At 46.9% G+C, this 15,603-nt stretch overlaps 1 long non-coding RNA gene across 3 annotated transcripts in view; it reads left to right on the top strand.

Annotated features, from left to right (window-relative positions):
• LOC126272365 (uncharacterized) overlaps positions 1–15,603 on the top strand; it is a 109,782-nt gene that overhangs the window by 71,923 nt on the left and 22,256 nt on the right. For all 3 annotated transcript variants that reach the window (XR_007549216.1, XR_007549214.1, XR_007549215.1), the window contains exon 2: positions 7,730–7,815. This is a non-coding gene — a long non-coding RNA (uncharacterized LOC126272365). The remainder of the gene's footprint in view (positions 1–7,729; positions 7,816–15,603) is intronic.

Below are 15,603 nucleotides of genomic sequence, written 5' to 3'. Positions count from 1 at the left end.
ATCGCAGTCTTTAACACTGGTAGCATGCCGCGACAGCGTGGACGTGAACCGTATGTGCAGTTGACGGACTTTGAGCGAGGGCGTATAGTGGGCATGCTGGAGGCCGGGTGGACATACCGCCGAATTGCTCAACACGTGGGGCGTGAGGTCTCCACAGTACATCGATGTTGTCGCCAGTGGTCGGCGGAAGGTGCACGTGCCCGTCGACCTGGGACCAGACCGCAGCGACGCACGGATGCACGCCAAGACCGTAGGATCCTACGCAGTGCCGTAGGGGACCGCACCGCCACTTCCCAGCAAATTAGGGACACTGTTGATCCTGGGGTATCGGCGAGGACCATTCGCAACCGTCTCCATGAAGCTGGGCTACGGTCGCGCACACCGTTAGGCCGTCTTCCGCTCACGCCCCAACATCGTGCAGCCCGTCTCCAGTGGTGTCGCGACAGGCGTGAATGGGGGGACGAATGGAGACGTGTCGTCTTCAGCGATGAGAGTCGCTTCTGCCTTGGTGCCAATGATGTTCGTATGCGTGTTTGGCGCCGTGCAGGTGAGCGCCACAATCAGAACTGCATACGACCGAGGCACACCGGGCCAACACCCGGCATCATAGTGTGGGGAGCGATCTCCTACACTGGCCTTACACCTCTGGTGATCGTCGAGGGGAAACTGAATAGTGCACGTTACATCCAAACCGTCATCGAACCCATCGTTCTACCATTCCTAGACCGGCAAGGGAACTTGCTGTTCCAACAGGACAATGCACGTCCGCATGTATCCCGTGCCACCCAACGTTCTCTAGAAGGTGTAAGTCAACTACCCTGGCCAGCAAGATCTCCGGATCTGTCCCCCATTGAGCATGTTTGGGACTGGATGAAGCGTCGTCTCACGCGGTCTGCATGTCCAGCACGAACGCTGGTCCAACTGAGGCGTCAGGTGGAACTGGCATGGCAAGCCGTTCCACAGGACTACATACAGCATCTCTACGATCGTCTCCATGGGATAATAGCAGCCTGCATTGCTGCGAAAGGTGGATATACACTGTACTAGTGCCGACATTGTGCATGCTCTGTTGCCTGTGTCTATGTGCCTGTGGTTCTGTCAGTGTGATCATGTGATGTATCTGACCCCAGAAATGTGTCAATAAAGTTTCCCCTTCCTGGGACAATGAATTCACGGTGTTCTTATTTCAATTTCCAGGAGTGTATACCGGACTCGTCCCACGCCGACGTGCGTAAACTGCGGCGGCTCGCACGCCGCAAACGCACGCAGGTGCGCATATCTGAAGCAGCGGAGACCAACAACAACCGCTAAGAAAGCGGTACACGAAGAAGAGGCGGCCGTTCCGCCACCACCGCCCAAGGGGGACAATGGGGCGGCCGCAATCTCGCCCAGCGCCGCTACCGACGACGCCGTGGCAGCCCTCAAAACCGCGATGGCGGCAGAGAGAGCGGCCATGCAGAAGGAGATCGTCGGTCTACACCGGCAGCTGCAAGAGTTGCGAGAGGAGCTGCGACTTTTCAAGAAGGCGCCGCCTGTCCCTGCTCCCGCCGCCCCCGTGAGGCGGCCAGTGGGGGTAGACGCCGCCACACAGACGTCCACTGACTCGCCTCCTGCAACGATGCAGGCGGCTTCGAGCATGGAAGTCGACGTCTGGACGCCTGCGCTGTCCACTCCCTCGGAGACAGACGTGGAAGAAGCAGCACAATCCGAGGAAGAGATGCCGCCGGCTTCTTCGCAAGTCGAAGAAGAGGAAACCGTCGAAGAACTGCCCCTTCCGCTTCCGGACGAGCGGAGCGTGCAGCCCTTCCTGAAAAAGATCGTGGCGTCGCTGAAGGACGGGACGTATCCACATGGGGACAACCCGTACCCCTTCACGCCGGCGCACGCAAAACCATCACTGCCTCACCAACCGTGCGACCTTCGCCACACGCGAGGCATGTTGCGTGAGGTGGTAACGAGGAAGGAGCTGATACTGCTCAACAGCCGCCCCATCTTCACCCCCTCCGACTGGGAACACATCTACCAGGTCGCAGAGAAGTGGGTGAAGGAGGAGTGGCGCTCCGGCAGGCGTAAGCCTGCCCCAGAGGACATGCCAGCGACCAACTACTTCGCTACTTTAAACTCAGCGGGGTAGCCAGAGGCCCATTCGAATCGTGAGGCCATCCATACCACAACACAGAGGATAAAGGAGGAACAGAAGCACCGCTGCTTAGCCTCCATCATCTCCGGACAGAGGATGTCCGTGAATTACGCGAGACGAGCGAGACGAGACACTAGTATCACTATCAAACAGAACCTGAAGAAGACTGCGAGTCACCCAGTTGAAATATCGTGCTGGAAAGACGCGAATAACCGGCAGAAACCGGATTAATCAACACGCCAACGCCTCGCCCGGAAAGCTTGAAGAATTACAATAAACTGGATCATTGCAACTTTTCGGGGAAGGTATGGTTTTCTGAAAACTATTACGCTCATTACGCAAGAAACGGAAAAAGGAGGACAAGGACACAATGTGACTTCTTTCCCCTAAGTGAGTATAATTTATCATGTAATTGTTAGGAGATGGTGTTCAATTTTTCCCTTAATGTTTTATCCCGTCGCAGTAGGGAGATTGTTTCAGTTCATTAATCTCCGCAATTAGTACAGAATCTCGTAATGACATTGGGATGGTTGCAATTCAGCCGGCCGCTGTGACCGAGCGGTTCTAGGCGCTTCAGTCCGGAACCGCGCTGCTCCTACGGTCGCAGGTTCGAATCCTGCCTCGGGCATATATGTGTGTGATGTCCTTAGGTTAGTTAGGTTTAAGTAGTTCTAAGTCAAGGGGACTGATGACCTCAGATGTTAAGTCCCATAGTGCTTAGAGCCATTTCAACCATTTTAGTTGCAATTCATTTCAGCCTGTAACAGCTATACGATGATAACTTCTTACTTAAAAGAAGTACTTGTGATTGGAGTCTGCCAGCGAGTTACAGAAAAGGGATCATACCAGCAGTCAAATGTGGAAACTGAAACACTGCCCAACTCAGCATTTACGGACACAGGAAGTTTCCAAAATTAAAATTCTTTGTAAGACGGAAAATGGAAGTGGGATAGGGACCGTCAATCTCTCTCTGTATTGTTATATAGAAGTCTCACATCTGGAACTATCCAGGGTCATAAATTACAAGCTAGGTATCTCCTAATTATTTCTTTGCTGCGAGCTTGCATTTAGTTATCCAGTACAAGAAGCAAAATTTCATCATGAAAGTAATGTGTACGGAATAATTTGTGGAATGCATATAAGATACTTTGAACTCCATTCGGCTGCACAACGCAACAAAGGAAAGGTGTAGCTGTTGTTCCATCGACAGAACTTTGATTTTATTGGAAAAGAAGTAAAGAGGATTAGGATTTAAGACTGTGTCGATGACGTGACCATTAGTGTTGCAGTATGAGCTGGGAATCAGCAAGAATGGGGAAAGAAATCAGCGACAGCTTCTGTAAAGTAACCAAAGTGAACTTATTTCTCGTTAGGTTCGTAGCATCCACACTGGGCATGCTCAAGATCAGCGGTAGAAAAGAATCACACGATATCTAACGAATAGGGACTGCAAGAGGTTTGCGTTCGAGCAATGGCAACCAATTTTCAGGGCTGTCCAGAGGGCAGTCGTAGAACATCAGCACCCACAGTTATGGAGCTGTCAACATACCTTCGCTGTGCCGTTCGCTAACTGGAGAAAAAGGAGGCAACACTGATCGAACAAGAAAAAGGCGTGTCCGATCAGTGACCGCAGGCGGGGAAAGGTTGTGTGATCTTCGCCTGACTAACGGGTCCGAAATACAGCGGAAACTGTTACAGCTGAACGACCCAAATAAAGTTGCTAGCTTACTTACAGCATTTGTGACGTACATTCACAATTGAAAGATGAAGATCTTTTGATTAATGAGCGATACGTGTTTACTTTTACTAAGTATTGTTAAATATTTGTATCATGAAGAGCACAACGGCGTCAACACTATTGTCTGTCCGCCAACATACTCCTGCACAGTGGCTGTTGGTCTTATCTGATATACCCTGATAAGCCGAAACATTATGACCACTCAAATGTTTTTTATTTCAGTCTTTGATCACAATATGAATTCTTTAGACGATGACAGGTTTCATGACCACTGTCCACCACGACGTTGGATGCCGCCTGCTGGCGTTGAGAGCAAGTGAGACTATTAAAAAAAAAAAAGTAAGAACAGGAAATACGATGGGTCATCACCATAGCGAAGAAATGGGCTGCAAATGGGGAAATCCACTGATACTTTGGCGACGGGTACATTATTAATATGCACAGCCTGTGAACCAGTATCTCAAAAACGGTGAATTTCGTCTAATGTTCACGTGCTACTGTCATGAGCACCTACGGAAAGAGGTAGAAGGACAGTGAAACTGCCACGAGACGCTAAATGGTTGGACGTTCCACAGAACTTGGGGTTCGGAGGCTTGTCTGCTCTGTGAAGGAGGACAGATGGTGGACTGTGGCATCTCTGCTGGAAGAGCGCAATGCTGGTGCACGCACAGGAGTTTCGGAGAACACCGTTCATCGTACATTCTTGAACTTGGAGCTCCGCAGCAGACCACAGCTACGTGTTCACATGTTAACCCTACAACATCGGCAATTCTGATTGCAGTGGGCACGGAACCATCCTGATTCAACGGCCGATCACTGAAAACTTGTTGGCTCTTTGGGTGAATCGCATGTTTGCGAGGTGAATGGCGGCTCGAAACATGCAGCGCGCCAAGGACGCAGGCTGGTGGGGGCACTGTTGTGGGAGACATTCTCCTGCGCTTGTAGTAATCGAAGACACGCCGACAGCCGCAATCCATCTGCTTCCCTTCATAGCTGATGTCTTTCCCGACGGCGATGTCATCTTTCAGCAGTATAATTGACCGTGTCTCGGAGCCAGAACCAATCTACAGTGATCTGAGGAATATTGTGGTGATGTCTCGGCGACCAAATTCGCCTGATGTAAATCCTATGGAACCCATCTGTGTCGCGATTGGGCGCCGTCACAGCCTACGCAAATCACCGGTCCGTTACTTGGGGGAATTACATGACTTGTGAGTAGGCATCCAAAGTCAAATGAGTCCAAAAACCTACCAACAAACAGTCGGATCCCTAATATGCAGAATCAGTGATATATTTCCTTTCAAAGACGGACATACAAGCTATTAACTAGCTGGTCATAATGTTTTGGATCATCAGTATATCGCACTTTAACCAGAAAAATATTTTGTTGATAAATGTCTTAACCGTGTCACTCTTTCACCACTGACTCGTCTTCGTTAGGTAGCAACACTGTTTCCTTTATAACAAACAAAAAGTTTTTAAATATTTGAACGATGCCCTCGGAGAACAAATAAGTTGCTGTGAATTTAATGTATGTGAATACACTCCTGGAAATGGAAAAAAGAACACATTGACACCGGTGTGTCAGACCCATCATACTTGCTCCGGACACTTCGAGAGGGCTGTACAAGCAATGATCACACGCACGGCTTAGCGGACACATCAGGAACCGCGGTGTTGGCCGTCGAATGACGCTAGCTGCGCAGCATTTGTGCACCGCCGCCGTCAGTGTCAGCCAGTTTGCCGTGGCATACGGAGCTCCATCGCAGTCTTTAACACTGGTAGCATGCCGCGACAGCGTGGACGTGAACCGTATGTGCAGTTGACGGACTTTGAGCGAGGGCGTATAGTGGGCATGCGAGAGGCCGGGTGGACGTACCGCCGAATTGCTCAACACGTGAGGCGTGAGGTCTCCACAGTACATCGATGTTGTCGCCAGTGGTCGGCGGAAGGTGCACGTGCCCGTCGACCTAGGACCGGACCGCAGCGACGCACGGATGCACGCCAAGACCGTAGGATCCTATGCAGTGCCGTAGGGGACCGCACCGCCACTTCCCAGCAAATTAGGGACACTGTTGCTCCTGGGAACCATTCGCAACTGTCTCCATGAAGCTGGGCTACGGTCCCGCACACCGTTAGGCCGTCTTCCGCTCACGCCCCAACATCGTGCAGCCCGCCTCCAGTGGTGTCGCGACAGGCGTGAATGGAGGGACGAATGGAGACGTGTCGTCTTCAGAGATGAGAGTCGGTTCTGCGTTGGTGCCAGTGATGGTCGTGTGCGTGTTTGGCGCCGTGCAGGTGAGCGCCACAATCAGGACTGCATACGACCGAGGCACACAGGGCCAACACCCGGCATCATGGTGTGGGGAGCGATCTCCTACACTGGCCGTACACCTCTGGTGATCGTCGAGGGGACACTGAATAGTGCACGGTACATCCAAACCGTCATCGAACCCATCGTTCTACCATTCCTAGACCAGCAAGGGAACTTGCTGTTCCAACAGGACAATGCACGTCCGCATGTATCCCGTGCCACCCAACGTGCTCTAGAAGGTGTAAGTCAACTACCCTGGCCAGCAAGATCTCCGGATCTGTCCTCCATTGAGCATGTTTGGGACTGGATGAAGCGTCGTCTCACGCGGTGTGCACGTCCATGCACGAACGCTGGTCCAACTGAGGCGCCAGGTGGAAATGGCATGGCAAGCCGTTCCACAGGACTACATCCAGCATCTGTACGATCGTCTCCATGGGAGAATAGCAGCCTGCATTGCTGCGAAAGGTGGATATACACTGTACTAGTTCCGACATTGTGCATGCTCTGTTGCCTGTGTCTATGTGCCTGTGGTTCTGTCGGTGTGATCATGTGATGTATCTGACCCCAGGAATGTGTCAATAAAGTTTCCCCTTCCTGGGACAATGCATTCACGGTGTTCTTATTTGAATTTCCTGGAGTGTATATGTGGAACACCGAGATGAAACGCATGTAAGAGCATATACCTACAGCATTCACTGTGTAACAAAGAATTGAACAGTCCTGTCGTGGACTACAGGAAGGCATATAATTGCATTTTCCTGCTTAAGAAAATCGTTAACCAGTAAAATTTCGATGAGCTTCGATATAAGGTCGGGACTGAGAAAAGGAGATGGCCATCACGAGTGTTTTTAAGCCTTACACTAGAAAAGATAACTAAGGAAAAATTAAAAAAGAAGTTCTTGGCTGAGAGACGAAAAAAGCTGACCTGGCATACGCCATACTGCATAGATCTAAGCGGAGAACTGGAACTAATGAACGAAGCTATGAAGACCGGAGTGAGGAGAACTGACCTTCTCATTAAGGCATAACAAACAAAATATCTCTTAATCATCAGAGATCGAATTGGAGCAGTGGGATGACGGAATTATGTAGCGGTGAGCGAGTTCTAGTGACTGGGAGCAAGATGCACTACTAAGTAGTTGAATTACGGTGAATATTTTATTTGTAATGGTGTTCATTATCATGATAAATTTTTTGAATGATACCAGTTTGCTGCTCTGTTTTTTAATGATTATATCATCTTTTTTATTTTATGCTGCTAAGCAATACATAGTTTCGTTGATGTAGCGATTCTTAAGTGTACAAAGTTCAACCTTAAACGCACTTACATGTGTTATATTTGGCGAACTTGTTTAAGTTACATGGTTTTAGAAGCACAGGGAACCTGACCAGACGTTAATGGCATGACACAAGGTGTTACAAAAACAGGAATGACACAGCCGTAGACCGTAGCTCAGATGGGGTGTCAGATATTAAGGAATTATATATCTTAAACCACTGTTGTGAAGTAATGAAGCAATTTGTTTTTCTTTCGCAGGAGCTGCACATGATGAATGACAAAGGATATAATCACGTGTTGGCAACCTACCCTTGAGGCTTTTCGAGTGACCACATGACACCATGGTAAGTTTTAAGAACAATAGTCATGTAATGATAATTTAAGTTTGAGTTGGAAGGGCGACTAGGGTCTTTCTCGCCGACGTTGAGGCCATTAGAGATAACCAATGAGCTCATATTTGTGAAAGAACCCGGTCACGTCTGTTTCAGAGGATCCGGTTTCCTTAAAGGATTTAGGGGATCAACGGGAAACCTAAAGCTGGATGGCAGGGCAGTATGTGAACAGCCGTCGTCCCGAATGTGACTCAAGAGTGTTATCATTACGCCACCACACTGAGTACTCCAGGTCTTCCCTTTTGAGAAGGCGGGTTTGCAACTGAAAGCGAAACTAAAGCAGTGGTATCTAGGAGAGTCGTCACTGCCAAGGGAATACTACGTCTGGTAACAATCACTGTATCTTCAGGGGAAGGTTTAGCTACTGAAATGAGACATGATAATTTCCCAGAATTGCCAAAATATGTTCTCTGGTATACCTATAACTTTATTTAAGATGTGGTGGAATTAATCGTGAGTGACAGGAACTGAAATATAACCGTTCAGTTCATGTGATTAAGGAGGCGTTTGTGTGTGTGTGTGGCACAATAAAGTAGATGTAGTGAGAAAACACGGCAACATGTCACAGAAAAGAATACTTATACTGCTCCCGTATTCCGACTTACCGTACGTTTCAAGAAAAGAGGTATACTTGGAATGGGGACAGCAATGGTAAAAATCACAGCAGGAAAACGAGTGAAGGTACGCGACGAAGACGAATGGTTCAAATGGCTCTGAGCACTATAGGACTTAACAACTATGGTCATCAGTCCCCTAGAGCTTAGAACTACTAAACCTAACTAACCTAAGGACAACACACAACACCCCTCATCACGAGGCAGAGAAAATCCCTGAGCCCGCCGGGAATCGAACTCGGGAACCCGGGAGCGGGAAGCGAGAACGCTACCGCACGACCACGAGCTGCGGACGAAGACGAATGACTGCGTCGAAATTTCAGTAGCATGCGAGTACCATGGCACGCCACCGTTTCAGTGAATTTTCGTTTCTCACCGTCTAATTTTAAGCGTTTACAGTAAAAGCGAAGATCAACTTGAAAGAATGTTAGGCAGAAATAAGTCGAAGGTGTTGCTCTCTAATTACAAGTGCTCTATCAGGGTTATAATGTGAACGTCTCTCCTGTAAACAACAGAAAGGCAGTGCAGAAACAATAATTTCTTTGAAGAGCGAATGACGTACATTGAGATAAGACAGCCAACAGTACACTATCTGATCAAACCCGTGGACGCCCGTTTGTGGGCATTAATATGGGAGTTCTACCCTTTCCATTTACGAGGGCTTGAACTGTGCTGGAAAAACATTCAGGGAGGAGTCTGAATGTCTTTGGAGGAAGGCAACCCATTATTCTTCGAGAGTAGAAACCAGAGAACGCACTGACGCGGACGCTATGGTTTAGGGCGATGTCGACGTTCTAAGTCATCCCAAAGGTGTTCCATTGATATCAGGTAGGAACTTTGAGCAAGCTAATCCATTTCAGGAATGTTATTGTCCACAAACCATAACATCACAGATGTTGCCTTATTACAGGGTACACTGTCAAGTTTATACAATCATCCTCTCCAAGCTGTTTCTCTACCATACGCAGTATTCAGTGCTGTAAAGTATGTTCGTGCCGTTACGAATTTGTCGTTTGCTTAAGCGCAATGAGGGACCACACCCTAAACACGAAAAATAGCCACATACCTTAACAAAACCGCCTCTATACTTCACTGTTGGCACTACACATGACGACAAGTAACTTCTTCCAGACATTCACCAAACCTAAACCGTCCCATCGAACTACCACAGGGTGTAGCGTGATTCATCGCTCCATATTGCTCGTTTCCAGTCATCCAGTGATCAGTGGTGTCGTTTATCTCTACGGATTATTGTGTCTTATGAGGAGTTGCTCGATCATGGTACCCTTTCCTTTTTGTCTGCCTACGGGCAGTCATTGTGGTAGGTGGACTGCTGATAGCACTTTGTTCCTTGTCTGATTTCTTGCGACTTTTCACAAGCACACCCGGCTTTGCTCGACGGACAGTCAGTATATGCGCCTGACTGTCAATACATGAAGTCTGCCTAATGTTCTACATTTTTACATCTACATCTACATGGTTAATTAGCAGTTCAGACTTAAGTGTCTGGCAGAGGGTTCATCGAACCACTACTTCTCTACCATTCCACTCTCGAATGGCGCGTGAGAAAAAGGAACACTTAAATTTCTCCGTTCGAGCTCTGATTTCTCTTATCTTATTATTATGATCATTTCTCCCTACGTAGGTGGGTGTCAACAAAATATTTTCACATTCGGAGGAGAAAGTTGTTGATTGAAATTTCGTAAATAGATCTCGCCGCAAATAAAAGCGCCTTTGCTTCAGTGACTGCCACTGCAACTCGCGTATCATATCAGTGATACTCTCACACCTACTGTGCGATAACATGAAACGGGCTGCCGATCTTTGCACTTTTTCGATGTCCTCCGTAAATCCTACCTGGTAAGGATCCCATACCGCGCAGCAATATTCCAGCAGAGGACGGACAAGTGTAATTTAGGCTGTCTCTTTAGTGGCTTTGTCGCATCTTCTAAGTGTTCTGCCAACAAAGCTGCAGTCTTTGTTTCACCTTTCCTACAATATTATCTATGTGGTCTTTCTAATTTAAATAGCTCGTAATTGTAATTCCTAGGTATTTAGTTGAATTGACAGCCCTCAGATTTGTGCGATTTATCGGATTTCTTTTAGTACCCATGTGGATGACCTCGCACTTTTTTTTGTTTAGTGCCAATTGCCACTTTTCGCACCATACAGAAATTCTCACTAGATCATTTTGTAATTGGAATTGATCGTCTGATGATTTTACTAGACGGTAAATTACAGTGTGAACTGTAAACAATCTAAGGGGGCTGCTCAGATTATCACATGGATCATTTTGTAAATCAGGAAGAGCAGAGGGCCTATGACACTGCTACTGTTGTTCCTTCACGTTTCCACTTCAAAATCACGTCACCAACAGTCGACTTGGACAGCTTTGGGACTGAAACATCCCAGATAGGTTTATTACTCAAATGAAATCCAATGACTATTCGACATTCGAAGTCACTGAGCTCACCTGACCGACCCATTCAGCTTTTGCTGCTACTCTACTGACACCCCAATACTTCTTGCGTCCTTTTACACTGGAGGATCCGCCTCTCGTGTCATCTAGTAGTCAACTCTGTATTACATAGGGGTGTCCGGATATTTTGAACCAGACAGTGTACAAATTTTCCAGCGTTTCATCAACGAGGAGCTCATAATCAAGATAAAAATATGGTAACCTGTTGATCTGAACTAGTTCACGCACTGTATTGCGAATATCGTTGGCGTACACGTTTTGCGTATGGAACAGGGCAGTTGGAAACTGAGTAATACGCGAATTACCCTCCGCCACGCACGGTAAGGTGTCCTTCGGACACAGATGTAGAACGCAGGCGGAGGAAACTGGGGCATTTATAAGTTGCCCTCGCCATGTGCGGCAACCCGTATCCGGTGCCCAAATGCTGCTGCCGTCGCCTCCGACTTAAAGCCGCACACCGCTGCAGACCTGCCCACGGCTGGTCCCAGTACTATGCGGGCTGCTGCGCCAGTTCCGATTATGCGGGCCTCAAAAGACTTTAATGCGCCTGATTACATCGACAGCGTAATCGACAGTTAACAAGGTTCATTTTTCAGCGGCCTACTGGTATATGTATCTTGTTATACTACAGTAAAATAGAAGCAGAAAAGAATGTTTCTGAAAAGTTAAGTGTGTGCTTGACCAGGTCTCGATCAAGGACGGTTAACCTCGTGGTCCAGCCAGAAGCGACGAGCTGGATGAAAGCGTAGTCCCGCCACTAATGCATTACACTGAGATCTCAAAAGACATGGGACACCTCATAAAATCGTGACGGACCACTTTTGCCCGGCGTAGAACACCAACTCGGCAACGACTCAAAAAGCTGCTGCAAATCCGCTGGAGGAATATTCAGTTATGCTGTGTCTATTGCCATTGACAACTGTGAAAGTGTTACCGGTGCACGATGTTGTACGCGAACTGACCTATCGATTACGTGCTATAAACGTTCGATAGGATTCATAACGGACGATTTGGGTTGCCAAATCGTTCGCTGGTAGTGTCCAGCATGTTCTTCAAACCAACAGCGAACAATTGTTGTGTTTGACTGTGCCTTATTCTGGCATGTATTAGTTTATTTTATGCTTCTAGAGAAGACTAGATCTTTCATGTATTAATATATCACAGTTGCTGACAGCGCTGCAATATGTTATAAATTATTCGCGAACAATTGTAGCCCGGTAAAATGAGGTCATTGTTTAGGGACATGAAGTCTGTGAATGGCTGCAAATGTAGCCGAACATAAGCAATTCCGGTCAATGATCGGTTCAATTGGACCAGAGGACCCAGTCCATTCCACGTCAGCGAAGCCCACACCATTATGTAATGTAATGTGTGTGAAATCTTGTGGGACTTAACTACTAAGGTCATCAGTCCTTAAGCTTACACACTACTGAACCTAAATTATCCTAAGGACACACACCATGCCCGAGGACTCGAACCTCCGCCGGGAGCAGCCGCATAGTCCGTGACAGCAGCCCCCCAGACATCTCGGCTAGCCCCGCGCTGCACACCATTATGAAACAACCATCAAAGTGCACACTGCCCTGTTGACAACTTGGGCGCATGGCTTCGTGGGTATGTGCCACACTAGAATTCTACCATTACCTCTTACCAGCCGAAAGGGGCACTCATCTCATGAGTTGACGGTTTTTACAGTCATCTAGGATCTAACCGATATGGTCTCGAGTCCAGGAGAGGCTCAAAAACTGGTTCAAAATGGCTCTGAGCACTATGGGACTTAACATCTGAGATCATCAGTCCCCCAGAACTTAGAACTACTTAAACCTAATTAACGTAGGGACATCATACACATATATGCTCGAGGCAGAATTCGAACCTGCGACAGTAGCGGTAGTAGCGGTAGTGCCTAGAGTCGCTCGGCCACTCCGGCCAGCAAAATAGGTATGAGCAGTGTTATATGCATTATATGTGTAAGGAAAAGTAATGCAGTGGTTTTGTCATTTTAAGCCGATCTTGTGATGGTGTTTGTTCATGAGAAGATTATATCATGCCTCTTGTAAGAAGGAGAAACGTCTTCCAGCACGAATTGGAATCCGACAGCGGCAGGATTGTGGCACATTGAAACTGCAGATTATCGTTGTGGGATATTGCTACTTGTGTTGTGTGGTATCCCACACCCGCCATGCGAATAGGGCATCGTTTGATTCAGTAGCGAAATATTCCACTCCATACACGATCTCAACGGCTCCATACGATTAGCGCGCGAGAGGATTCCACTCTATACACGATCTCGAAGGCTCCATGCGATTAGCTCATGAGAGGATTTCATTTTCTTGGGCAAGTAGGATCGCGTAGCAGTGTCAGGTACATTGAGTCAGTAAATGGACTTGTTTGCAACAAGGTAAATGTGCATGCAGACTGTGCTATGACGTTTGGAGGACCATACACTTCCATCACGGCAACCAACGTTGGTGCTTCCTTTGACGCGTAAGTAGACAAAGGCTTTCCATACTAGTCTCTATTGTGCGTATAATATCATGATGGACTTATTTGTACACGGAGGTTCCGAGGATAACCACAGTGGCCAGTTTACATTGGTGATCATCGTCGCTCATCGTCTGGCACGTGTGAAATGTTATTCGATGCAGCAGACGATCACCTATGTTTCGCATAACTTGGACAACAGCTTTTACGTTTCTGCTGGTAAACCTTTCGAGATATAAAGTCATGTTCCACGAAACTCTTCTGCTCCAAATGTTTCATCCAGAAGAGCGCTGGACATCTTCAGAGGCGTTATTCCTCCGTTGAATCCTGTCGAAACACAGGGTCGGACGTCTGAGAGCGACATATATGCTGTAGAAAAAAGGAGGGTTGCCAGAGTTACACGTTGTAACCAAAGACGATCCTTGTCAAAGATGAAACTTAACTATCGATTGTCGTCTTGTAAAAGATAAAAAACTGTTTAGCGATTGTGCAGAGCTACTCTCCGTGTTTCATGGTCACTCTCTTAACATTTAAATTACCCCAGTGTTTATATATTTCAACGGCTTCTCTTCATAGCCGTGGATGATAGTTCGTCATCGTAGATAAAATTTTTGTTTCAGAACACTTCGTAACTTTCTGGCTGAAGAGCATGCCCTGCTACAACCGATTTTCCCTAGTCGGCAAAGACTTTTGCGTACCTTTAGGCGTGTATTCACGCTTCTCTCGTTTGTTCCAAAATAAATTTTACGAAATGTACAGGGAATTTTATATACACTACATGCTGACAGAGCAGGGCGTTTGTCCTTCACAAATAGGAATGCTTAATCTATCCTCTTTGTTGGTCTAGAAACCGGTCTAATGTCATGTTTCTGTAAAATCTTTCCCATTTAATGTGCTACTTTTCAATAAAAGGGAGAGAAACTGTATTCTGAAACCCTGCTTCAGATGTTTTAATTCGGCTGCCAGGTGTGCAGTCCGGAGTGCAAAGCCTTTTTGGCCCTATCGGCAAGACTTTTAATTGCACCTCTCTTTTGTTGTGGATGGTGATTATCGTTGTTGTTGTTGTTGTTGTTGTCTTCAGTCCTGAGACTGGTTTGATGCAGCTCTCCATGCTACTCTATCCTGTGCAAGCTGCTTCATCTCCCAGTACCTACTACAACCTACATCCTTCTGAATCTGCTTAGTGTACTCATCTCTCGGTCTCCCTCTACGATTTTTACCCTCCACACTGCCCTCCAATGCTAAATTTGTGATCCCTTGATGCCTCAAAACATGTCCTACCAACCGATCCCTTCTTCTAGTCAAGTTGTGCCACAAACTAGTCTTCTCCCCAATCCTGTTCAATACCTCCTCATTAGTTACGTGATCTATCCACCTTATCTTCAGTATTCTTCTGTAGCACCACATTTCGAAAGCTTCTATTCTCTTCTTGTCCAAACTAGGTATCGTCCATGTTTCACTACCATACATGGCTACACTCCAAACAAATATTTTCAGAAATGACTTCCTGACACTTAAATCTATATTCGATGTTAACAAATTTCTCTTCTTCAGAAACGCTTTCCTAGCCATTGCCAGTCTACATTTTATATCCTCTCTACTTCGACCATCATCAGTTATTTTACTTCCTAAATAGCAAAACTCCTTTACTACTTTAAGTGTCTCATTTCCTAATCTAATTCCCTCAGTATCACCCGATTTAATTTGACCACATTCCATTACCCTCGTTTTGCTTTTGTTGATGTTCATCTTATATCCTCCTTTCAAGACACTGTCCATTCCGTTCAACTGCTCTTCCAAGTCCTTTGCCGTCTCTGACAGAATTACAATGTCATCGGCGAACCTCAAAGTTTTTACTTCGTCTCCATGAATATTAATATCTACTCCAAATTTTTCTTTTGTTTCCTTTACTGCTTGCTCAATACACAGATTGAATAACATCGGGGAGAGGCTACAGCCCTGTCTCACTCCTTTCCCAACCACTGCTTCCCTTTCATGCCCCTCGACTCTTATGACTGCCATCTGGTTTCTGTACAAATTGTAAATAGCCTTTCGCTCCCTGTATTTTACCCCTGCCACCTTTAGAATTTGAAAAAGAGTATTCCAGTCAACATTGTCAAAAGCTTTCTCTAAGTCTACAAATGCTAGAAACGTAGGTTTGCC

This window comes from Schistocerca gregaria, chromosome 5 (assembly GCF_023897955.1).
Source record: "Schistocerca gregaria isolate iqSchGreg1 chromosome 5, iqSchGreg1.2, whole genome shotgun sequence".
Taxonomy (NCBI): Eukaryota; Metazoa; Arthropoda; class Insecta; order Orthoptera; family Acrididae; genus Schistocerca; species Schistocerca gregaria.
This window is presented reverse-complemented; position numbering and strand designations above follow the sequence as displayed.